The sequence below is a fragment of the Maylandia zebra genome, linkage group LG1 (assembly GCF_041146795.1).
Source record: "Maylandia zebra isolate NMK-2024a linkage group LG1, Mzebra_GT3a, whole genome shotgun sequence".
Lineage (NCBI taxonomy): Eukaryota > Metazoa > Chordata > Actinopteri > Cichliformes > Cichlidae > Maylandia > Maylandia zebra.
The window spans coordinates 30,867,641-30,894,717 of NC_135167.1; the positions used below are offsets into that span (position 1 = coordinate 30,867,641).

General features: G+C 39.8%; 1 protein-coding gene across 1 annotated transcript in view; it reads left to right on the forward strand.

The window, feature by feature from the left end:
* The first annotated feature begins 4,114 nt into the window (after positions 1–4,114).
* tspan4a (tetraspanin 4a) overlaps positions 4,115–27,077 on the forward strand; it is a 185,816-nt gene continuing 162,853 nt past the window's right edge. Inside the window, exon 1 of the mRNA XM_076884896.1 lies at positions 4,115–4,232. The gene's annotated coding sequence lies outside the window, so the exon portion shown is untranslated. The remainder of the gene's footprint in view (positions 4,233–27,077) is intronic.

The following is a 27,077-nucleotide window of genomic DNA, read 5'->3' on the forward strand; positions in this document are numbered from 1 at the left end:
GAGGAAGGCGTCATCCGGGGCGCGCAGAGACCTGTTAGAGGAAGTGCGCAGAAAAAAAGTTCACTTATAACGTCTGTCTACAGTTTATTTTAAAAATGGAAACCAGTCGGGCAATTCATTATATTATTCCTTACTTACTATACTATACCAGTGCTTTATTTATAAAGTACTTTTAAAAACAACAAGGCTGACCAAAGTGCTGAACAACAACACCAAATATAAAAAAATACTTCTCATTCAGTGGTGGAGAGCTCAGATACTTCTTATATCTTTCGCAATCTGTTGCACTGGCTCGACCTGTGGTAAAGTTAAAAAAAAACAACCTCCCAAATATAGGAGCCTGTTTTCAGACCAGTGTGTACTTTTGATAGCTATTTATTTAATCTCCATAAACTTACTTAATTACACTTTAATGCACAACATCATCTTGTGATGTTGTATTTTTGTGTAGCAATATTAGTACTTTTGTTTATTTAAAATCTATGACTACCTCCACCATTGTTGAAGAAATTCTATACCTTGTGTTGTATTTCTTTTTGGTGTTTTTGCTCCCATACCAATGATTAAAAGAATATTGTCACAGTCCTGGGTCGGTGACCCACTGTATTGTGTTCTGTGTTATTATTAATATTTGAGTTCATCATGGTTTATCATTACTAGTCTTTTGGCTTATAGTTCTGTATTTCTCTAATTCTTCTTTGCTTTGTGATTTATAGTTCTTGGGTTTTGTTCCTTTGCCCCTCATGTAGGTTTAGTTAGTATAGGTTTAGTTCTGTCTTCATGTTTATTTTCTTGCTGCACCAGTCAGTCGTGTCTCATGTCGTAATTTGTTACTCCTGTCCCTGTGCTCCGTGTTCCCTCTGTTCAGTGTCTCGTCAGCGCCTGTCGTGTGTTTCCTGTTTTATTTTGATAGGCCCTGTCCTGTATGCAGTGTGTCTGGTTGTGCTTCCCCTTGTCTCTTTAGGTCTGATTTGTCCCAGCTGTGTTACCGCCTGTTCCCCATCCTCTTGTTGTCCTGCTTGTGTATTTAAACACTGTGTTTCTCTCTGTTAGTTGTAGTTGTTTCTCTCCGTGCTGTGTTTTCACCCTTCGTGGTCCTGGCTTAATTCTAGTTCAAAGTTCCTGTTCTGGTTTGTTTTCCTTGTGTTTCTTAGTTGTTAGCTTCTAGTTTTCATTTTTGAGGTTTTGGTTTTGTTTTGTTTTTTGTTTTTTTTTTTATCAACTTTGTTTCTTATAAAAAATCTTCCCAGCAATAAAAACGGTCGCTTTAAGTTTCATTCCACATAGGTATGTCTACAGATTCATACCGGTCAAATGACTGGTGGAAGTATTGTTGAGACTTGCTATTCACTTTGTATCTGGATGCATCTGTACATCCAGAGAGTTTCTTTAGGACAACACATATTAATCCTCTCTATTTTGCATTATAAGGAGCATATAAGATGATGCACAGTTATGGGGGACTTATAAATAGCTAGCATAACCGTTTCTACGGGTTCCCATATTCTAAATCGTTATTCATTTATTTGCGGCTTTATAGCACTTTGGTGCAATAAAGCGTATTGAAAAAATTCACTTACAGACTTGAACTTTTTACCCACTGTGCAGTAACATTTAAACTACTGTGTGAATTATGGAATATTAGATGAAAAGTCTAACCTTCTGAATATTTAATTACACTATGGCAAGAGAGTCTGCTCTGCACTTTAACAATATGCCATGGCCTTATGTGATTTTGATTGCTTGATTACTTCTGTAACTCCGCTGGGCCACCTGTTGCTGACAAATCTTTGAGCCCTCCAGTAACAGCCACCTGTATCTCAGTCTGATTTGCAGTAATATGGGAACAATTTCATTTTAGAAACCATTACATTTGGTGTGATTACCCTTCCTGCCTTTCAGCAAATCTGTCTGTATTCAAAAGTAGCACGTCAATCCCCAGGTTCTAGCAGAGCAATAATATTGTCGCTTATATTTAATAGCCTGTAGGGCTGCTTGACTGGAAGATTTATATTCTGGGGTACCTCACAGTTGACATGTGATATCAAACCACAAACCACAAATAAAATACATTGAGCATATTTATTGAACAATGGCTACCCCAAGGGCAAATAAAGTTTACATTTTTTCATTTAGGATGTAACTTTTGTGTTTTACCTCCGGTAAAGTCCTTGCTGGACATACATTCATGTTGAAAAGAAAAAATGTATTCACTGGACTTTATATAGACTTTTAAAGGCCTCAGTTTGCATGTTAAACATTAACTTTCATGACAATATGATTGGAGGAAAGCCAAACATGTATGGTTTGTTTGGAAAGGCTACCAGGACAAAGCTTATTCTCTCTAAGAAGAACATGGCAGCACACCTTCTGTTTGCAAAGATGCATCTGAGCCAAACCCCAACTCTTCTGGAAAAATGTGCTTTGGACAGACGAGATGAAAGTGGAGATGTTTGGCCATAATGCACAGTGGCACATCTGACGCAAAACAAACACAGCATGTAGGCAAAAACACAAAATACCACAACGGTGGAGGGGTGATGGTTTGGGCTTCTTAGAGGATATGAACACTTTGCAATTATTGAGTCAACCCTGAATTTATCTGTATACCAAAGTATAGCAGAATGTCTAAAAAAGAAACATTTTGCAATGGCCCAGTCAAAGTCTAGAACTCCCTACACTGCAAAGAAGACTGGGCCAAATTTTCTTCACAGCAATGAGAGAGACTGATGAAGTCATAGAAAAAATGGTTACTTCAAGCTATTGCCACTAAAGGTGGTTTTGCAAGCTACTGAATCATGGTGTGTACTTAGTTTCATAAGGCTGCATAGAGTTCTGTGAAAGCTTTCTTTTTCCAATGACTGCAGGGCTGAAGGAATAAAGGATCAATCTTTATAGAGCTTGCATGCAAATTTTTCATCTACACTGTGTGTGAGATCTACTGAGAACACGTGTCCAATTTCTTAAAGTGTAGCAAAATCTACTCGTCGTACTCATCAAAAATGGATCCCATCAGTATTTGAGGGCATCTTACATACTTGACTTTGAAATATACAACACTTTTTCCACAAGAGCAGACAGCATGTTTTCTAGTTTTGTTTGAGCATTTTTAAGCTTTCAGCACACTTAATCACAATCTCTCAACCATGTCATTCAGCTTGTGCTGCCATCATTCAATTTGTCAGCACTTTAGAAAAGAAAAAGTACATCAAATATTTGAACCCCACAGGTGGAGTAGCCTTCGGTCTGCTGATAGTGCTGAGCACTTGGAGCCTGTGGTGCAGATGGTCTGTACAGGTTGACTCCTACTGATGTTGGAGATCTTCTGACTTTTGCCACCAGGAGGTCAAAGTTCACATGGGAATAGAGCAAAATTTATTCAAGGTTTCCTGGTGATGTGTCCTTATGACCTCTCTTCTAGCATCAGGGACACTGGTAGTGTAAAAACAGCTTCATTAATTACTGTTCTTTATTTTACCAGAGCTTCGGCCTCTTTACACCCCAGCTCTTCTACACCTTGGAAGTCAGTGATGTTGAGCCAAAAACCTCCCTTCTGTGTCCTTATTACTGGCGTCACTAGTGAAATGTCAGCATAACTGCTAGATATTTTGAAATGTGACATCTGACATTTTTATTTAAGTATGGATGAATTTTAATGGGAAATTACTGCCAAGCTTGAGAAACGGTTAAATAGTTAGCAGACATAGTTATGCTGAAAATGTATTGCAAGGCACAGACTCTTTACATTTCTTTTGATTTGCTGGACAAATATATATTTATCAAAACACTGTGAGCTCTGAAAATCAGTGTTTTGCAGGTATGTGATGGAAATATCAGTGTTAGTTGTTGTTTTTTTTAAATCAAGTATTAGCTTGGAAACCATCAATATGTTTGTGCGTGGACAAAAAAATGTCTTTACTTTATGTAGTTATTTGTATTCATCGGATGCTTCTTTGAAATCACCCACTGTGTCAGACTAAATTAGCCCATAAATAACCTGTGGAAATTGTCAGGGGGCGCTCCGCTCCACAAAAGATGATTATTGATTTTCAGTGCTGTAGCGCTAGTGAACACTAGATGTCGCCATTTCGCTGCTCGGCGGCTGTCACATGTGCGTCCATGTAAAGAGGGAGAGGGAGAGAGGGCGAGACCGAGTGCGGTTAAGGGACCGATTTGAGAAGTTTTGTCATAGACTGAGTAAAGAAGAGAGACAGCCGTGAGAGAAGTGAGCGGTAAGTCACTTTTCTTGTCATAACTATTAGGCTCTTACTTCTAACTTCTCCTCTTCTCTGCTACTTTCTATGTTCCGTCGATTTTCTAGCTCCAACAGAGATGTCAGTGACCTTGTTACAGAGATTTAACGTTGATAAATATAAAGCTTTCATGGGCTGAGGTTGTCTACTTAGAGGTGATAACCGTATCCTGGTGCCGTTTATCTTGTGCGAATTGTTTAATGAACGTTGCACTCCGTTTACTTAAAGGTGGGATTAGATTAATCATACTTGAGCTCACTCATCACCAATAAGGGAAAAAAAAAACTCTTTCTAACACTGGCCTGTCTGTTTTTAATACTTGTGAGCCACTGTCCATACTAGCTGTCCTGTATGTTGTGACTGTGGATATCTGGGGATGTTTGGGGATGGAGCTCTCTGATTGGCAGAGAAAGGGTTTCCTGGGTCTCGATGAAAGAGACAAAAATAAACTTGTGGAGAAGAACAACATTTCGAAATACCAACCATTCCTGAAGCTATCCCCTCCCATTAGTTTTCCTTTTTTTCTCCATGTGGGGTTAGAGGAACTTAAGGCCTCGCTAACTTCTCAAAGTTGTGGCTGGTCTGGCAAAGTGCAGAGGAATTCTCTGCCATACAATACAACCCTTATGTTAGGTTAGCAGAGGTCTTAAATCCTCCCATATGAAGCTGCCCCAGTATTCATGTGGCACATTAAACATTAATCTCAACTGAGATTGAGTTAAATTGCTTCTGGAAATCTGGTCTAAAACAGGAGATAATCTTTTACCTCTGGGCCCATCTTGTGTTATTCTTACTGTTGGAAAAAAAACATATTTACCATATTTACATGTGTGCCAAAAAGTCACACATGTAAATAAACATTATTATAGAGTGAGAAAACCAGTTGTATGCGCACAAACAGATGCCACACTGTTGTTGTGACCACAATCCAATGCAGCTATAGGACTTTTAAATAGGAAAAATCTGTGCTAGAAAAAACTCCCACTCTTTATAGAGCTGCTGTGCTAAACAAACAGGGATCTGAAGGTCATTTTCTTCCTTTTGGAGTTGCTAGTTAGTGTTACGCAGACCTTTAAACTACTGCCCACATCTTTTAAAAAAAAAACAAAACAGATTAAACACTGTAATATGCACCCATGCAGCTGCCAGTTATTCCAGTAGGTGCACCTCTGTAAACAGCAAGGTTACCTTTACGAAGGCTATCATATTCAAAATGAATTGACCAAAGTGTTCATGCATACTGTGCGCATGCTCGGAGGCTGCAGTTTGTTGACATTGACTGGCTTTTCAGTTATTTCTCCTGATATAACTGACAACTGATATAAATGTCAAGGATGGAATATTAGAAACACAAAATGCAGCATAATGCTATTCAAAAGCAGCACAAGCTGACCTAAAGCATGGCTGTATCTGCCATGGTCAAGCTTTCTGTGAGCTCACGATTTTTTTCCTTTGGGTTTAGAGATATGATTTATGTTCTAGCTCTATATCTCATCCTTTCAGTAGAATATTATTTCCTCATGACTGAGTTTCCCTTTTTTTCCAGTCTGTGGAAACATTAGGGTATGTGATATTTAGTTTTCATTTTTTGTACTACCTCTGTCTCAATAGTATCTTCTATGTTCTGTTTGGCTTCTTCTTGTTTCGTCAGTCAGATTCTGTTCAGCTGTGCTCCCTGGTGTTTCCCACCCCCTTAATTACTTGGTGTGTCATATTGTCTGAGTCTCCCTCTATTCTTTGTTGTGTTCAGTTTCCTTCTTATAGTCTAGTTCCTGGTTTTTCCTCACCTGAGTTATTTTCGTATGTTGTGTTTTGTTAATGTAAGTTTAGCACTAGTGACGGTGTGATGAAGCCCCGTGAATGTGCTGAATCTTTCCAGCCAATTCCTTCGCCAAAACACAGATCACACAAAGCCTTGTTCAACAGCTTCATTTTCGAGTCCTGCATTTTGGTCCTACTCTGCTGCCACATAGCCGTCCCTGACAATATTGTGAAGAACCTAATGTGATGCTTTTGTCCTGTCCTCTTAAATCCAAAATGCAAACACTGCACTCACTACCCACTTAATTAGATACTTGTTTCCAGTACCAGGTTGACACTCTCCTGTACACATCTCAAAGGTCTATTGGACTGAAATCTGGTGACTGCGGAGGCCATTTGACTACAGTGAATTCATTTTCATGTTCATGAAACCAGTTTGAGATGATTTGAGCTTTGACATATCCTGCTGGAAGCAGCTATCCATGATGGTACACTGTGGTCATAAAGGGATGGAGATGGTCAGCAATAGTGCTTAGATAAGCTGTGGCGTTTAAACGATTCTCAGTTGGTACTAAACGACTTAAAGTGTGCCAATACATTGTTCCCCACATCATTACACGACCACCAGCCTAAACAGTTGATACAAAGCAGGATAGATCCATGCTCTTACATGGTTTATGCCGAATTCTGACCCTACCATCTGAATGCTGTAGATGTTGAGATGCAACTTCTGTGAGCTTGTTTGAATTGTAGCTTCTGTCGCAGCTCACTGGATATTTTCTCTTTTTCCGATCATTCACTCTACAGAGATTGTGTGAGAAAATCTAAGAAGGTATGTCGTTTATGAAACAATCAGATGAGCCCACCTGGCATGAACAATCGTACCACCTTTTCACCACCTTTCTTCCTCATTCTGACGCTTGATTTAGACCAGGGGTCTCGAACTCCAGGCCTCGAGGGCCGGTGTCCTGCAGATTTTAGATCTCACCCTGGGTCAACACACCTGATTCAAATGATTAGTTCATTACCAGGCCTCTGGAGAACTTCAAGACATGTTGAGGAGGTAATTTAGCCATTTAAATCAGCTCTGTTGGATCAAGGACACATCTAAAACCTGCAGGACACCGGCCCTCGAGGCCTGGAGTTCGAGACCCCTGATTTAGACCTTCATAGGTCATCTTGACCATGTCAAGATGGCCTAAATGACTGAGTTGCTGCCATGTGATTGGCTGATTAGGTGTTTGCTTCAATGAGCAGTCGAACTGGAGTACGTAACAAAGTGGCCAGTGAGGGTGCGTTTTTTTTTTCAGTGTTAATGAAAAATAATGAGTATAATATGAATCACATCAGGCTGATTGCCAAAATGCATAATTCAAGTTTGTAAATGTGGTAACAAAAACAAGAGATAAGACAAACTTTAGAACAAACATACACATATTAAACAGAACCTCAGTAAATTACACTGAGCAATCAGTAAATCTATCGGCATGTTTTGGGCACTTTTTCCCTTTTAGGAAAAAGGGAAAAAAAAAGTTATGCTTACATTCTTTATGCAGCCGACTGCTGCTCATGGAATCTCCTGCTTTTACCCATCTCACAGTGACAGTCAGTCAGACTACCATAACATATTCCAGGATGTGCACACGGTTAAACGAAGGAAGCAGCTTCCTTTCCCCAATGTGTCCTCACACATTCCATCAGCTCCAGCATGGCTAAACTGATGAACTGATGGCTCTGGACAGTTGGCAGCTGCCACCCCACTGTTTACGTTTAGCCTGCAAAAAGTGTCCAAGACCAAAGCTGCTCTCTCCATTTAGAATTTTCAATCTGACATTTCTCGCTGTCTGCATTTCCCTCACTGCTTTACGGCGCACATGGCACCTAGCTCCGACTGGAGCTGTGAAAATGTGTTTGGGAGAGGAGGTGCTGAGCACTTTCTTTAATAGTCACAGTTGGTGATGTTTGCCCAACTCTAGCTCTGTGATCGACTTGTGGGCTTAGGTGTGGCTGCTCCCTGGATAATTGCCCTGAACACTGGCTGTACTGAAGGTGTATGTAACAAGGCTGCATTGTACTGCCGCCTGCAGCTCTGTGTGTGTGTGCTTGTATGCGCTGCTCTGTTCTAAATTCACTCTACCAATTTTCCCTCAGTTTTATGTTCCTTCACTACAGCTTTTCTTTTCTTTTCTTTTTTCCCAGATTTCAGCTGGTGCAGCTTTGTTCCCCTAGTATATTTTATTCCTGCAGTTTTCAGCTCTATGTTCTTATAGCACACTTTTCTCCAGCCCCGCAAAAAGAAAAAAGAGCCAAGAAGCAAAGCACTAAATACTCAGTATTATGCTGAATACAGGTAACGTGCAAGGTGTTTCTTGAGTGTCTGATTATAATCTTTCTCCTGCAAGGAAACAAGATGTTGCTTGATATCAGAAGAAAAAATGGGACGTCTTGGGTAAATCAAGGTGAAGGATAGCAAAACTATGTTTCAAAAATAAAGGGAAAAGGTTATTATTCAGTGGCAGGACGGTGCCACGGTGGTTAGCACTGTTGCCGCACAGCAAGAAGGTCCTGAGTTCAATTCCACCATCAGGCCGGGATCTTTCTGTGTGGAGTTTGCATGTTCTCCCTGTGTTTGCGTGGGTTCCCTCCGGGTACTCCGGCTTCCTCCCACCGTCCAAAGACATGCAACTTGTGGGGATAGGTTAATTGGATAATCCAAATTACCACTAGGTGTGAATGTGCGAGTGAATGTGAGTGCGAATGGTTGTCTGTCCCTGTGTGTTGGCCCTGCGACAGACTGGCGACCTGTCCAGGGTGTACCCCGCCTCTCGCCCTATGACAGCTGGGATAGGCTCCAGCGCCCCCCGCGACCCTGAAAAGGATAAGCGAATGGATGGATGGATGGAGGTTATTATTCAGAATAATGAACACTAATAGTAAGCAACACTGCAGACTATTGAGTTATATCAGAGCAAATTATAAATTGCTATGATACAGCCAGTATAAACTCATTATCGGGCCAAACAGGCACACTACTAGATAAGATACAGAGACATTAAACTTTAATGGCCCTGATGGGTGTAACTAAGTAAAGGCAGCAGAGGGTATTTAAAAATACTTTTACATTTGACCTTTTGGGTTGTGGTAAATACACAAATTCTTTACCTTTTTAAAAAGTATATAAACCATGTATATTTCCATGATGTATTCTGGCCACTCAAAATGCATTTCAGTGAAATAATAATAATGGATTGGATTTATATAGCGCTTTTCAAGGCACCCAAAGTGCTTTACAATGCCACTATTCATTCACTCTCACATTCACACACTGGTGGAGGCAAGCTACGGTTGTAGCCACAGCTGCCCTGGGGCAGACTGACAGAAGCGAGGCTGCCATATCGCGCCATCGCATTTAAATATTAAACCTAAAAGTAACATTATGACAAAACCTAGCCGGTGCTTTCATTCTTGGATACCTTCACTGGTTTCCAGTGAAATTCAGAATTTATTTTAAAGTGTTATTAATAAAATATAAAGGCCAACATGCTGAGACCTCAAACCAGCAGTTGGCCTCTCGGATCATCTGATCAGGGTCTTTTAACTGTTCCACGCTCTTTATTGTAAATCCGGAGGAAGCCACGAGGTTGCAGCTTTTAAACTTGCGAACAGCCTTCCTAAGCTAGGACGCCTGAATCAGTGGTTTCTAATCTGTGTTGACGTGAGTATGTAGGAATGAATGTGAGGCCGTGTGCTTGACTGTGTGTCTGTATGTTGGAACCAAGCAGACGAGGTTTTTGGTAGAATCAATCTGTCTGTAACCACGATAGCTTTAAAGGTTTTTATTGAATTTTGATAAAACTCTGTAGAGGTGTAGATTCGTGTCAAGTCTGGTGTTTATTTTCAACATATTAAAAGTATGGCATAAAGTGCATTTGACCTCCGATCTCATGTTTGCATTTCACATCTGCCTTTCTTTGAAGTTGACCCAAATGTGTTAACTTTTACTGCACCACAAACTTCTTAAAGTAAAAAAAACCCCAAAATAAATATATGGAAAATACAGTAATGTCCCTTAAATGTAAATAAGTCCCAGAGAGTGAGCTGCCCTGGCAGCGGGCTGCGCTCTCTGAGTGTTTCTCGTCTTTAAAATGTGGCTTTATCCAAACTTTGAAGCACTTTGTAGCTGTGTGTTTTAAAATGTTTAACCCTCTCAAGGCAGGCGTTGCCAATTTGCAACAGTTAAAAACTAACAACCTGATTGTCCCACATAGATATTTTATGAGTTTTTTTTACTCAGAAGTACCACTGCAGGACTTGGTTGTGCATTAGCAACAAAAAGTTTAATTTAAGCCTGAGAGGGTTAAACAGATCGTGAAATGGGGAGGGTGTGCCTTCCTATATGATGTGAGGCGAGTGAGCCATGTGATGTGCAGCACTTTAGCTCACAGGCTTTGCTCTGACTTATGTTGCATTTATATTATTGCAAGATAAAAAAAACAGCACCTATTGTACGTAATGCTTACAGTCCTGGCATGGTGCTGAATTTGTAACCTATCGGTATTACTCCTTGTGTCATTTGTTAAAAGTGTGTCGAACAGCAGCCAATATGTGCCACTCTTGTTCATGTTTGTGGTGTTGTTGGTTCTTTAACTTTGTTACTTTCTGTGGAGAAGACAAAAGTCATAATAAAGCTACACAAACCAGCAGTAAGCCTAGAGGTAAACAAAGTGTTGAAAGTGCTTGAAGCTACTTCTGGTACTTTTGTCCTTCCTGTGTGCTTTCATTTTTTGTGTTATTGATGTTGTGATATGGAGTTGTTGGATGGAGGACTGTATGTCTCAGAGATGATTGAAAATCTCCTCTGTAATAGATACTGGGCCATGAGTCTGGATTTATAAGTGAAAAATGGATGTCATCAATAAACCAGTAGGCTCTTATTTATTTATTTATTTTTTTACTTTAACTGAATGTTAAATATAAGAGCATTGTGTAAAAGGTCCACATCACACAGTGTATATAAACTTTTCTTAAAGCAGCAGCTCGTTTTGCAAGAGAAGTTATCTATATGATAACTAAAAAACTAGTAAGCAGCTCTTAGGTCAGATTAGCATGAAATCAGGGAACATAAGGCAGACTTAGGCAGTTCCCAAAGGAAACAATGTCCACCAGCATACCTAAGCACTTTCATTTACATTATCTGTACAACAACAGAAGTATTACAAGTGGTGGGACTGCTGCTGGATGGATTGAATTTGTTTAAGTTTGCTGTCAACAATAAGAAAAGGAAATTGAGGCAGAGTGTGTTTGACAGCCATTGTCACCAATGACAATAATTTTCAGTTAACTGCTCACACTCGACATCCCACTTGGTAGTTGTTTTATTTTTTCCCTGCCTGTCCTCTCCGGCTGTGAGGCACCAGCATGGCCTCTTACATTCTGAAGGGTCTATTTTGTCTGTTCCTCCTTATTGAGAGCTCTACTGAGATGTTAGCGCTGAGTGAAAACCACAAACCATAACTCACTTTTTCAGTGCTGCTAACTCCCGGTCTCACGCCCAGTTTAACACAGAAAAAATACAAGGCTGTTTTCTTTCCCCCACGCTGCTTTTCTTGATGTTATCTCCTTTCCGCACACCTTTCATCTCCCTCTGTCCACCGTAATTTACTCCATTTACCCCGACATGCCCAGCCATACATTCTATTTTTCTGTTTAAATGGCTTGCCTTTCCTTTTACAGGATAAAAATAGCAGCAAGAATTTACGCTCTGTATATAGCTGAATCTTTTTAGCATTCTTGGTGGTGCAACTGTAGACTAATCTTTACATAGGGTGTAATTTTCAATTCTTCAACATGTAGACATCCTTCATGCTCCCATGTCCTTATTCAAAGATTCTCGCAAAGCTTTCTCTCCACCAGCTCTGTTTCCTAATATGAATTGAGCAAAGGTCTCGGTAAGAGCATGCCTCTCATTTACATTCATTTCTGGCAGCCACTCGTGGTTGCTGATCTTAATACGTTTAGTCTAACTTTGTTGAAGTTGGCTCCCCAGACGTGGATCATTCTATAGCTTCAGAGTGAAAATCAATTTTCATGACTTTAAAATAGAGATTATCTGTCTTCTAAAAGTAGAAGTAAAATGCCTTCAGAAAGTTTTCAGACCCCATGACATCCTGCAGCGCGCCAGACTGAATACAAAGGAAGTGGAATTTGTTGTTGACATTCGACACAGAGGAGGTTATAATGAAAAACTGAACACAGCTTTAATTTTGTGCCTCCCCTAGTTTTTTTTTAAACATTTAACACAAATTGTGGTTTATAAATTATAGCATCAACTCTTCTTAGATGCCCTTGTTTACTTGTCACATCTGGTTTTTTTTTTCTTTTTACCAGTTTCTTTAAAGCTCAATAGGGAGCCTGTGTGAACAGCTATCTTCAAGGCACTACAGACTTTGATAGGGATTCATTCAAGTGTGTGTGTGTCTGCGTTTTTTGTCAGCCACTCAAGCACTTAGACGTTCTCATGCTGAAGCTTCTCTACTTTGCTTTACGACTGGTTCCCATGCACTTTTCAAGAGCAGAGCTGAAGCCTATTACAGTTTTATCAGTTACCAGCATAAAGGTTTGCTGTTGTCAAACACACTATGTGTTGATCTGATGAAGGTATATGAAAAATAAAGAAGCTGCTAATGTGAAATGTTAAAAAAGCTTTATTATTGGTCCGACAAATTATTAACCACTCACTTTTGTTTGGTCTTATGATTGGCGAAGTAATCAGGTGCTTGGTGATTAACTATTGTTTTGTGTACAGGCACTGTACATAAGCAAAAATACCATTTTACCTTTAAAGCAGCTTCATTACATTTGATTACTCTGCAGTGGTGACAACCATTAGAGGTATTTTCTGTCCGTCCAGCAGACTGTCTCATTCTTGTACTTGCCATGGTTTTGGATGCCTGAAGGGAATTTCATTACATCTGGCATGCTTGTCTACTTAGAGACACTGTGACCTCTCAAAAATGAGTTTTTGGGCATAATTCAAGAATTCATACGACAAAATTTCACAGGCTTGTCTAACAGAATAAAATGATGAAATAATGACATTTTATAGGCAAAGGGTGGTGATGTAGTAATTTCCGGCTAAAACCCTCTTCTGGAGGTTATTTTATCCCACAACTCAGGAACAGAAAGGGGAGGTTTTTGACCTCATTTCAGGCTTTGTCTGATGCTGTCTTAGCAATGAGTAACCGTGATAACTAATAACCCAACTTTCTTGGAATTTGAGAGATTGTTTTAGTCTTTTTGCTGCTAATTTTGCTGACAACAAAAATTACAAACTGTGTGTTGTCATAACCCAGCCGAGCAGATGTGGACACCCAACTTTGTGAAGAGGTGATGTAGGGGTTTCAAACTGGTACCATAGGAGTATCTAGTAAAAACTTCAGATGAGTTTGAATGAGTTTTTCAAACACTTATCCAAGTTAGGGTTGCAGCAGTCATATAGTCATATGGGGCCTTTTTCATAACTGTGACTATGTGCAATATAGTAATACAAAGTCTACAAAGAATGATCATTAAGTTCTACATGTTCCCTCACCTCTTTAGAGCATTTTTGCTATTATTGTCCAGCACCCAAATGTCCAATTTTTGGTTCACTCTCTTCTCTCTCATTGGCTTTCTTTCCAGGTAACTGTTTTCCAGTTGCTCTCAAATGAATAGCTTGTAAATAGAGATGGGCATCATAATGACAACTAGGGCTGGGTCGTCACTGATTTCTAGAATTGATTCGATTCCGATTCACAAGGTCCTGAATCGATTTGATCCACGATTCGATTTGATTCGATTTGATTTGAATCTGGGAAACTTTGCCTCAGACAGTCAGAAATATTATAATTCAGATCAGTACATTTACATATTTTTGTATCTATAAAAAGGAAGCTGACACTTTCCAGACTTTATCAAAGGTGTGAGCATCACAGCAGATGCCTTTGTGTCAAAGTAGCTGAAGATAAAACACAGAAAAACATAAAGGTGATTTTCCTGGCCTGGATTTTATAAAAATATTCTGCAGTACATCAAAAACGAAAGAAAACCATTAATCAACATATGAACATTACCTCTGAAGTTACAGCGGTTTTATTAGAGACACAGCTAAGCGTTTTGCATTTTGAATAATTTAAAAAAGTCTAAATTTGTTCAGAAGCCTATTGAACAGCAGAAATTAGGTTTTCTTTTCGGAAGTAAGTAAAAGGAAAAAAAAAAAAACATTGGCCGACAGCGCTGTAAACAGCGGTAGACTTGTGCGTAACAAGCAAGCGAATAATGCAGAAAACAGATTTTTAGACGGGAAACTGTTCGTGAAGTACAGAGAGAGAGAGAGAGAGAGAGAGAGAGCTGTGCATGAAGTGTGATTTTTATTGTGGTGGAAGCAAAACAGCAAAAGTCAGAGTGAATCCATGACGATGTTTATGTGAAGCTTAGTTTGGATCTTCTTTTGCTGCTGGTTCGGTCAATATTGTTTGGAGAGAGATAAAACTACAGCTTTAGAATCAGTACAAAAAGGGCGTAAACACAAAGCGCAGACCCGCCGAAACATCAGAATCAGCGAGCTGTCGGCTTTCAGCCCCGACCGTTTCCGTGCCGTCGGGTGAGCAAGACGACATCTCACTGATTCTGATCTGCGGGTCGTGCTTTGTGTTTACGTCTTTGTGCAGAATCCGCGTTTCTGCTCTCATTTACTGTTTTAAATGTTTGGTGGTTGTCAAAATTTTGTGACGTTTCACCTGTGATTCTGGAATTTTGGGCAAAATACATTTATATAAAAAAATCGATTCAGGATTTTAATAAATCGATATCACGTTATCCAAGCCAGAATCGATTTTAATCGATGAATCGATTATTAAAACCCACCCCTAATGACAACGCCCCTAAATGACCCCAAAACATGTCGGAAAATGTGGATTATATCGCTATCATTTTCAGTAGTGATTGGGAGCCTTTACGACACAAACGGCAGGCAGGCATAGTTAGGGAAGTAATTATAGTGCAGCATTGTATTAGAAGGTAAAGTATTTTCAACAGAGATTAAGTATAGAACGTATTTAATTTTGCAAATGAATCAAAATTTTAATTTGTATTGTTTTTTAATAGTACAGTATTAGATGATGGTTCTTGACAATAAAAAAAATGAAACAAGGAGAAATGAAATTGAGTAGGCATTAACAATAAAAAAGTCAGTTTTAAAATTACAGATATATTGTATGTACACAATGTTAAAAATATATACAATAAGATGTATAAAAATAGAACAGTTGACTGAAAAATGATAAATATAACAAAAGAAGTATTCAAGCCAAATTTACAACCACCTTCAGCTCCAGTATGAGGAGGACTTAATGTTAGACTCAATGACTGCAAAGTGAACAGGCCTGTGATGGCAAAACGAGCCTAAATCATCACCCCTCCCCTACCGTGCTTCAAAGCTGGTATGAGGCGTTTGTGCTGATGTGCTGTGTTTTGGTTTCAAATAAGGCAGATCAACAAAATAATCACAAAAATGGCATTTTTTAACTAGAGTTTTCTAAATCAGTGTCATGCTCATGTTTCTCATCCATGCATCCATCCATCGACCTCCACTTATCCTGATCAGGGTCGTGGGGGGCACTGGAGCCTATCCCAGCTACTATAGGGCAACAGGTGGGAAAGCCCTGGACAGGCGCCGGCCTCATACAGGGTTAACAAAGAGAGACAGACAATCATTTACACTCAAACCTCACATCAATGTCTATGGGCAATTTAGAATCCACAATTAACCGAACACCACTAACTGTATATTTTTGGACTCTGGGAGGAAGTCGGAATACCTGGAAGAAACTCAGACAAACACGTGGAGGACATGCAAACTTAGATCATGGAGTCGAACTCAGGTCTTGCTGTGGTGCACTATGATGCAACAGTGCTAATCACAGCGCTGCCCTCATGCAAGTAAAATTCAGTAAATTATTGACAGTCTTTTATCTTTAATGAAATTCGAGGAGCTTTTAGGTCTTTTTGAGGCCCTTATGAAGGACATGGATATATGTGAGTTATTTGCACATTCTTTTAAGCTTTGATTTATGTTGTGGACACAGGGATGATGTTACATTTATTTTATAAAGTTTACCTTGATTATTGCGTTAATACTGTCATGGTCCTGAGTCTGAGGACTCAGTGTTTTGTGTTTCCTTATGCTTTTGTTCATTCCGAGTATGTATTCTGTTGTGATTTTGCCATTTGTTAGGTTTCTGTTCTTTGCCTGCCTGCTCCCACTTCTCTGTGTTCCCTCTGTCTGTCCATGGTGTTATTGTGTCTGCTCATGAGTCTGCCTGTCAAGTTCAGTGTCCTGTCTGGTTCTCTGTGTCTGTGAGTTTCCTGTTTTATTCTGAAAGTTCATGTCTCATGTCAGTGTGTTCAGTTTTACCTCTCCCCTGTCTCGTTAGCCTAATTGCTCCCAGCTGTGTCTCCCTCCTGTGGCCCATTCCCTGATTACTCCCCGTGTATTTAAGCCCTGTGTTTTCCTGTGCTCTCTGTTGCGTCGTCTGTTTAATTCCATGCCAGTCTGCATTATTCTATGTTACTCGGTACTCATTCTGCGTCTCTCTGCTATCTCTCTTTGTGCATTTTACTCCTCCTCCCGTGCGTGTTTGGTTTAAGTTTTGTTCGTTAGTTTTCCCAGTTTAGGTTTGTTTACTCCCCGCTCTGCTCTTCCTGTTTTGTCACCTTCTCACCGCTGTAAATAAACACTCACTCGCACCCCAGCCAGTACCTGCATTTTGGATCCTTTTTTCATACACCACACGACTGCCCCCAGCTGTGACAAATACACTTTAAATTCATGTTATTTTTTAACACTTCTGCCTGTTATGTTTCGCAGTGTCCACGCTACCATGATATGCTTCTTTTTTTCTGTGAAATATGTGAAATAAAGTTTGTTGTCCATTTCTGAAGATTTTCTCATCAAAGCAACTCTGTGCTTCTGTTTGTGTTCCTGATCTGTCCCCTGCTCCATTTTTCTTGGTTTCTCAGTTTGTTTTGATGGTCAACACTGAGAAGAAACTGCGTAGTTGTAGTTTTCTATGTCCTAATGAAGCAGCCTGCTGTGCACTTTCAAACTTTAGCTTTTAATGTTCAGTTTTACTATCGTCTCCGACACCATGTACAGTATGCTGTCCAGTCATTTGTAATGCACGCAAGTCGACAAGTTAATTGAAGTCCCAGAAAAGACATTTAAGAGAACGTGGATGGATGTACCCAGATTTTTAAGTTTTAACTGTAAACAGCTCTAAAGTTAAAAAGAAACGATTCACTGACATTAATTATGGGTTATGTGTTTTTCGGGAAAGAAAACTCTCTGGAGCTGCTTTACACTGCCCTCGTTAGTAAGAAAGTCCAGATTGTGTGCAGTTAGTGTATCATTTCATAACCAGACAGAACTTGCAATCAATGTGGAACATAGAGCGAGACTTTGGACTGCACTCAAACAATATTTCACTGCATGTAATCTAAATTTATGATTAAAATGTGAATCCAAAGGTTTCGCTCATTGTTGAGATGAATCTCCTGGGTACAACCTCCACTGAAAGAGTCTGTATTGGACAGTGTTGATCAGAATGACAGCTGGGCAACATCTGCAGTTACTTAATGAAGGAGGTGGTCTGTGGAGAAGACAGTAAATCAATAGGCAGGTATGTTTCACATCTATCATAGTAACAGTAAGAACATAATGCAGGAACTAGTGTTCATATCAATTCTTATTATTTTGTCAGTGTTTGGCTTTCTTTTTTAAACTGATCAAAATATTAAAGAATACCTTCTGACCAAAATGCAGATATTAAAAATATATTTGCATGAACAAAAACGTAGATTCAGTTAAGACATAATTTTCTCTTTTTGATCTTCAAACGTCACTTTTTGCATTTGAATCACAAACTTATACTCGCAATAAAACGTGCTTTGAGTGCAGTGTGAATAGTTTGGCTCTTCTGTGTAGTGTAGAAACCAATTATGCATGATTGGATATAAAAGACAACTCCACAGACAAACCTAAATGCCCGACTAAACCTGGGGTAATAGTCGGGCATTTAGCGTAACTGCTGTAACTACGGTATCTGTTTTTCTCCTGAATAGTACTAATTCTTGGATGTCGCTTGTGTCTTTTTTTTTTTAAAGAAGTGTCATATTGAGAATGCTGACTAACTGAATATCTTGTTTTCATGCTGTTTTTGGATGATTTGCGTAATTATATCCCCAATCAGCTCACAGTGGCTAATGTCACACACCATTAGCCTCATTCAGCAATAATTTTCCCTGCACTGTAATTAACCCTCATGTAGGGACCTTTGTTGTCTTGATTATGGCGTTCTTTGTAAACGCCGCTGCATCCTGGTCAAGCCCGCCCACACACAGCTCACACATATCCATGCTTTGTTTATCATCTTACAGACATAAATAGGTTACTGAGCTATCCTGCTGGCCGCAGGGACTATGCGTACACTTAGGGCCCCCTGCCAAGAGCATTTGTTTGCATCTCTTTATGTAGGTTATCAATAAAAATATTACAAACGCATGCAAAATGACCTCCGAAAGATGAAAAGATGACCAAGAAAAGACACAGAGTGGCTATAAAAAGATGAAGAAACAACTACAAGGACATGCAAAATGTCTACATACAAGTGCAAAACAAACTCAACGGCCGAACAACACTTTGTCTAGTAAACAATGCCAACAACCATAAGGCATTTAAAATGACCACAAAAGGACACAAAATGACTACAAAGCAATGTCTCTTGTCATGTGTGTGTGAGCAGAGCGAACACTGTTCAGTAATATTTCCATGCGGATGCAAGCGTGCTATTGTTTTTGTTGCTTTCGTGAGACAAAAGGACCTCAAATGTTTCCTTTAAAAAAAAAACAAAAAAAACTTTAGAGCAGAGGAAGACGCACGCACACAATAAAAAGCGACAACGGACAAAATGCCTCAGTTTGCTCTTATTTGTTGTGTTCCTATCTGGGTCTGTAATATAATTAACATTCACAGTCTAACGCTCCTCAGTCCACAGTGACTTGTTCTCATTGAGAAGTTCACAAGGTACTCCTTTACTGCCACAGCCTGCGGATTAGTTACCATGGAAACAAAGCTGTAGGAAGTCAGGAGGAATACGTTACCTTATGTTTGCTTCCTCCGGTGGAGGATACTTTACAGAGAAGTTAGAAGAGCTGTGTTGACAGTGTCTCAGTAACTCTCAGTGAAGCACTGCTTTCTGACAGGAAAGCTTCAGAATATTTCTCCTCTTCTTGTCCATCCAGCTCATGCGCTACGGGGCCGGTTCAGGGTTGATTTTTATTTTGGAGATTTTACTTTTTACACCTAAATTGGCTCTTGATGAACCACAGCAAACACAGAGCCTGAAAACAACCTTTAAAGCACACTATAATAATCACAGAAGGATAATACTGGTGATTACTTCATAAATAATGAATAAAAAGGAGCTATGTGTGAACAGCTGCTTATGAAAATATGAGTTGGTGGTCCTTTCTGTTTAGGTGGGGGTGTTAACACAGGGCAGTCAGGTGCATTTAATGTGATGTAATAACTTCTTTTGCCCCCTGATAAACTGGAGCGACTAAAGTGCCAACTTGCAGTTTTTAAGTTGGCCACTGGGGGTTAAATGAGCCACCAAGTGATCGAGCAGTGCAAGGACAGAGCTCAGTTACTTGCTTGTCTTCATGCTTGGGGTGTTTAGATAGGTAGACTGAATGAAATGTATTAACTATGTTTATGAAACAGTCCAAGGACAGAAAAGAAATATCGTCATAGTATCTGTTTTCACTTTTGCCCTTACAGAAGAAAATATTCTTTATTTTCTTCTTTGAAAGAAGAAGAAAATATTCTTTATTACTAAGACTGACATGTACCAGCTTATTTCTCACCAGTGTTTTCTCACCCGCAGGTTTGGGCACCTGCAAAGAGTCACAAAATAGCTGTTGTCCCGTGACAGCTGGGATAGGCTCCAGCCCTCTGGCGACCTAAGCGGTTAAGAAAATAGATGAATCCACAACTGAAACAATATTTCAGGCTATGATTTTGACTGTAAGCAGAACTACAGACAGCAGGTTGTATAGCCAAAATGTATGTATAAGGGCTCTCATAATGATAGATTTTCTATTTTTTCGTCATTATTATCATGGCATAAATAAATAAAATTAAAGTCATTATTGGGTATCAAGTAGAGAAATGAAAACAACAACAAACGTTTTGTATACTACAAAAGGTGTGATATACAAAAAGAACAGGTAAACAGTTTAATACTAGTAGCTGTAAGGCAGCTGTGTGTTTGTGTCTGCATCTCTCCCCCGCCCCTCCATCTTTCCTTTAACTATCCATTAAGACACTCGTCTATCGTTACGTGTACAGAAGCAGGCAGACATTTCCTGCCTTGTGAGCGAGAGTGCAGGTTCATTGTGACAAGAGCAGGTGATTTATAGGGGTGACAGAGCTGCATCTGATGGGTGGACTTGGACTTGAGCTCCGTCATCTTTTTGCTGCTTCCTATGATATTGCTTCTCAAGCGGGCCAAAACAGCCCTCAGGCCAACAGGAACTGTCCCAGTGCTCCCAACAAGCAGTCTGTCACTGCATGGATCATGATGAGTCATCATATGATTAACAGAAGGGAAAAGAAGGCAAAAAAAAAAAGCCAGTTATGCAAAGATTTGGCTATTTTTCAGACACACGCACACACGCGCACACACACACACAGACCTCTAATGTCAGAACTGCCCCATTTTTGCGCTGGTTGACATGCACCTTAATGACCATACATTTAGCAGGTTTAAGTAACTGTTTGTCTCACATCCAGCACCAGCACTACAGCATACACTGAACTCTGCTGAACTGATATACTAGTGTTTCAGCTGCATTTTCTAAAAAAAAAAAAAAAAAAAAAATAAATAAAAATAAGAACTGCTCTGAAATATCACTTAAGCTTTATTTAATATACATGTTATAGTAGTCACAAAAATGACCCCAATTGGGTTAGTGTTGTAAATTGCTGAGAGATGGAATGATACTGGTTGGTTTTGGTCTTTTCATTGGATTTGTAAATAATACATACAACAATATAAAATAACAATACATTTATAAAAACTAGCTACATGTGCTATACTGGATACAGCACACAGCAAATCTTACGCATTACATTTGTCAAGATACATCAAACTGAGCAACTGGGGAAAAGGATTTTAGATTTTGCTGAAGACTGCTCTTAATACACAACAAGGCCTTACTGCTAATCTCCTGTAACAAAGCTCTCACAAATTTGGTCTCTGTTAACCAGTGTTTGAAAAGAAAATCAATTTTTTGCTTGTTTAGAAGACATTTTATGTAAAAAGTGTGTGGTTTTCAAAACTTTGCTCTGCTTTCAATTTTCTCTTTGCGCTGTCTGTTGAAGGACTTATTGATATAAAATAAGAAATGTAGTACAAACAATCTGTAAGATGGATCTTTTCTTTCTTCCTTTAATTAAAGCAAGATGCCCACCTCTCTGTAGCTTGAATTCACAATAAACCACTTCAGCCTAACACATAATGCTCAGTTAATGACTTCATTGGTTTCAGAGGACTCCTGCACCCTTGAAGGAACACTTCAGAATACCCAGTTTTTAAGGTGTTCCAGAAACCACGAGCTTCTGATAAGTTGTTATTAAAGCAACTCAAAAAAGGATCAGTCTTTTTTTGTACGATTTTAAGACACAAGATATGTGCCGTGTTGCTCACAAATATCTGCTACTTAGAACAAGCTACGTGACTCTAAAACACGTCTCCTCTGTACAGTGAAAACCAGGCAAAGGTCTCACTACAAAGAAAAATGTTTTCTGTCATTCAACCTTTGCTCAATTTTGCCTTCTGCGGGCCTTTCTTGTAAAGTGTAAACTGGTGTGGCACCACACAGGCAATTTGAAATCAGGTTTTGTACCACAAGGGCTCTGCATCTCCCCCGAGTCCTGGGTTCATGGACGCATATGCTCTTGCGCTTCATGCATTAGTAGGTGCGCAAGGGTCTGCAAAGTTGGCGTGGTGCAGATTTTGTTGTCTTTACAAGCAATAGTAAAGAATGAGTAGCACTCACTGACTATAACAACAGAATTGTCATGTTTCGGCTGTGTGGCAGGCAGGAGAGGACCCAAACGCAAACTCACGGGGACAGAACTTTAACTCAAAAGCACAGCTTTAATTGCTGGAAAAATAGAACACAGGCAATACAAAACTAAATTGTGAAAGCTAATCATAAAGTATACCAGGAGACACGGGGAGAATCACACACAGCATGAGGGAGACTACGACACTGACAAAGCGAAACACAGGGCTTAAATACACAGAGGGATAACGAGGGAATGAGACACAGAAGGAGAGCACAGCTGGGAGTAATCAGGCTGGACGAGACAAGGGAAGCAAAACTAGAAACACTCACATGAGACATGGACCTTCAAAGTAAAACAGGAAACACACTGACTGAACTCTAAACATGCAAACTTAACAGCAACTGAGAAGACAGACTATAGGGACCAGAAACATAGTACAAAGAGGTCACAGTAGACACAACATTGAACACAGGGAAGCCATATTACAAAGCCAAAGAACTAAACCTATGATAACCATAACTGAAATCTAGGGAAACAAGAAACAGTACAACAAAGGACTCAAAACATAATCCATAATATAAAAACACGAGATCTCTTCAAAATAAAACAGGAAACATGAGAGGCAGACATGACAACATAAGACAACAGACATGAAACACACGAAGGGCAAGGGAGACTTCACAGGGGTTGAAAACACAAGGGGGAGCTAATAAGCAAATGAACATAGGAAACCTCCATCCATCCATCCATTCGCTTCCGCTTGTCCTTTTCAGGGTCGCGGGGGGCACTGGAGCCTATCCCAGCTGTCATTGGGCGAGAGGCAGGGTACACCCTGGACAGGTCGCCAGTCTGTCGCAGGGCTAACACATAGGGACAGACAACCATTCACACTCACATTCACTCGCACATTCATACCTAGTGGCAATTTGGATTATCCAATTAACCTATCCCCACAAGTACCCTAATAAGCTTAAACATACTATAAACATCAAAATGAACTAAAACTCAAAACACTGGGTCATAAGACCCAGGATCGTGACAAGAATAAATACAACCAACACCTAACTTAACAGTTATTTGAGGCCTCTTGCCTACTCTATCAGAGGGAAATAATCAACAAGGAACCTGCTCTTGTTTACCAAACAGATTCTCTAAGTGTGTGTGTGGAAGATGTAATGTAATCCCCAGGACAGTCTACAGGCTCAGTGAAGACATAGAAACTACTATACAAAATGTACACGTGGTTACGAGTGGCTAATTGGCTAATTAGTTAAGAGTTCACCCAGACTCAGGGTACCTCTGCAACACCTTTAAATCAGAACAAACAAATGAGCACAGACAAATGATCACAGAAACAAGAAAAACACGACACATTGGCAAGCTGCTCACATGAACTCACACCTCTCTGATAAACAGCTTAGCTGTTAAAGCAGGTGGTTGATTGCAGGTGCAGGCTGAGTAAGGAAGGGGCTTGGGCACTGGCACAGTCAGGTAATGTAGCAGACAAGAGGTCAGGGGAAAAAAGGCAGCAGACAAGAAGCAGCAATGCTGGACAAGGATGGGAAGATGCTAATTTGCATTCAGCAAAGAAGGAGGGGCAAGAGGGAATGCTTATATGCAGATCCACTATTTCACTTTACCGCAGCCCATGGGAATTGTTCCCATATGTTTGATTGCCAGTACACCACTTGCTACCCTGTTTGCTAATAAGTTGTTTAAAGAATTGAGTCTGAGTTTCACAGTGCTGATGTAAAATCACAGTTAAACTGGACTGCAGTGATTCTCGAAAAATTGGTGTAGACGTGTAAAAATGCGTGAACTTTGGATTGATTCTCTTCAGAAATTCAGGCGGCTGTCTTCTCTGCAGGGAAATACCAACAACAACCCTTCCTCCATCTCACATTCATATTTTGATTCATACAGTGTTCACAGGGAGGAGGAGCTATTCACAGCTGGGTTTGTTTCCAATTTGTTTGGGTGTGTGCGTGCATGAGAGTGAATGTGCAACCCTGCAGTGAAATAAGATTTGACTCATTTTCAATAGTGAAAGCAAAAATAGAAAATCAATATGTGGCTGTCAGTGCAGATATTAAGGCTTACTGGCACAAATATATCAGTGTATGGGAAACAATGCTCTAAGGAGTGTATCAATTTTTTCCCAGCTTATTATAAAACAGTTGTGGGCCTACAGAGGGATCCCCAGCCAAAATCCAAAAGGTGAATTTTCATCAGTTCTAATTTCTCTAATTTAAAACAGACTCTTACACATTACTCAATATAACATCTTGGTTTAAATCAACTCTGACAAGTTGTGTTAAGTCAATATATTATTTATTGTTTAGAAATGTTAATTTGTGCATTTTACCGTGTCTGTTCCAAGAGCAAAAGGAGGAAGCGCTGCCTCACTTCCTGTATTTATAACACCGTGTTTGTTGATGTCACAGGAAGGGACCTGGTGAAGAGGGGGAAGAAAACTGTTGTATTTTAAAAAAGTCAAATGTAGGGTTTTGTCTGCTCTAGTTTGTTTTTGTTGCGGGTATGAAGCAGGACCAATCAGTGATTGATTGTAATATTTAGTCTTACTTATTCCATTGGAGATGATTTTGTTTGGATAGCTCTAGAGTATTTAAACAGAAGAATTCAGTTGTTCAGGAAGTGAGGGCCAGGTCAGTGTAGCTGAGTGCACGTGACATTAATTTTGGTTGGTTTATGTTCAGTTATGGTTATTTGCACCAAGTTGACATTTTAAAATTGATTTTTGTAAATCATTTTTGCTCACAATGTTTGTAAATGAATCACCTGCTACACTCGACAGCATCTGTCTACTACGCTTCTTCCGCCACTTTGGCCAAGCGATCTCACCTGTTCTCACATGTTATATGACATTTTTTAATACCCATGACCAAATTTTAAAGGTTCGACATATGTCAAACAGGTATGTGGTAGCTGTAAGCGTATGGTCAGCTCCAAACACTCAACTATTTATGTCTTTTCTAGTTCTCTTCACCCCACTTTGGTGATTAAGAGGTTCATTGTCTAAAAGCAAAATACAAAAACAACAACAACAACAAAAAGATAAGTAATTACTACTTTGGCAGCATGAAAACTCCCTATGATACTTTTACTGTGAACTTTTCAGGTCTACAGTTTTGGACCTTTATTCCAGCAGCCCTACAAAACACTGCAGCTAAAAGAATAAAAAAAACCTTTGTCATCATTTTGTAGTTATTGAATTGCGGCTCTCCTGGTGGTAGTAAATGCACTTCAGCCTTGTCTTTTATAACTAAAACTTGCAAAAGGTAGCAGCACCTTGCATAACAGACAAGGGTAAACAAATGTCCTTTGGAACATAGTGTAGTACTTTCAAACAAAAAAATGCACAAAGGTACATGATTTTAACATTTCTGGACACTACCAGCTCAGCTCCTCACAGCCTGTCAGGTTAGATAAGGCCATGTCTGGGTGCCCTCAGGACTGCAGCAAGTTTTATTGTACTCTATTTACCAGCTGTGACAGTGTGACTGGTATTGTTTCACATTGTGAGCCTGTGTGTGTGTAATTGTGGCAAAATATGGTGCTTTCTGTTGCAGCAGGAAGTTTTATTTTGGCATTTGTTCGTGTGTCTCCATGCAGTAGCATGGTGTCCGTACAGTTCACATCAAAATGAAGGTCGAGTTAGGTAACGGGTGTTAAGGGACTCTTGAGTATAGAATAAAAGTCATTGGAAGTATGGAAGTCATTGGTTCTCCTGCTATATACCCCTGCCGCACTTTTCTTTTTAATTTCTAATTACCCATCTAAAGTATCTCTATTCACATCATATATCACATATGATGGTGTCTAGTTGAAACACTAGCAAAGCAGATTATGGTCTTTCAGAATATGCGAAGCTAACTAACACACACGGCAATGCAAATACACACCTGCACAAAGATGTGGCTTGATCCAAGTTGTTTCATGTCTGCTCCGGGGACTTTATCACTGTTTATCTCTCTGGTGCTCACTGTCTCCTGGATCAAGCCGATCTGCCTACACACAGCCACCTGTCTGAACACTCTCCTGATGAGATTACTCACATTGGGATTTCCACCAAGCACTTTTTTTGTGTGCATGTGTTTTGATGTGATACTCATAATACTGAGAGAGGGCAGATATCTCTATCTGAATGCGGGTTTGGATAAAAAACAAAGGTGACACTGTGGATTTGTTTGAAATATAATGTTTTCATATGTGTATAAACTTAATAGATTTATAGAGCACTTTTTAGTAGCATCAAGACTGTTGACATGGTCAGTCAAGTAGCAGAGGTTGTTCATCAGTTTCAGTTGCTTTCCTGTTAATGAAAATTAACAACAGGTGCACTAGAGGGGCAACAATGAGACAACCAAAACAGGAATGATCTTGCAGGTGGAGGCCACTCACATTTTTTCCCTCAACTTTTCTGACTGTTTCTTTTCACTAGTTTTGCATTTCTCTAGAGTAAGTGTCACTGCTGTAAGCATGAGGTGATACTTGAACCCTAGAGAGGTTGCACAGGTAGTCCAACTCCTCAAGGATGACACATCAAAATGTGCCATTGCCAGTAGGTTTGCTGTGTCTCCCAGCACAGTCTTAAATGCATGGAGGAGATTTCAATGGCAGTCAGTTACTGTGGGAGAGCTGGACAGCTATTGAAGGTCCTTAACACATCAGCTTGACTGATATCTGCTCCTTTCTGGAAGGAGGAACAATCTGAGCACTGCCAAAGCTACTAAAGAACCTCCAGCAGGTCACTGATGTAGATGTCTCTGACCAAACAATCAGAAACTGACTTCATGAGGGTGGTGTGAGGACCTGACATCCTCTAGTGCAGTGCTTCCCAAACTTTTTCCAGCCACGTACCCCTTGAGACA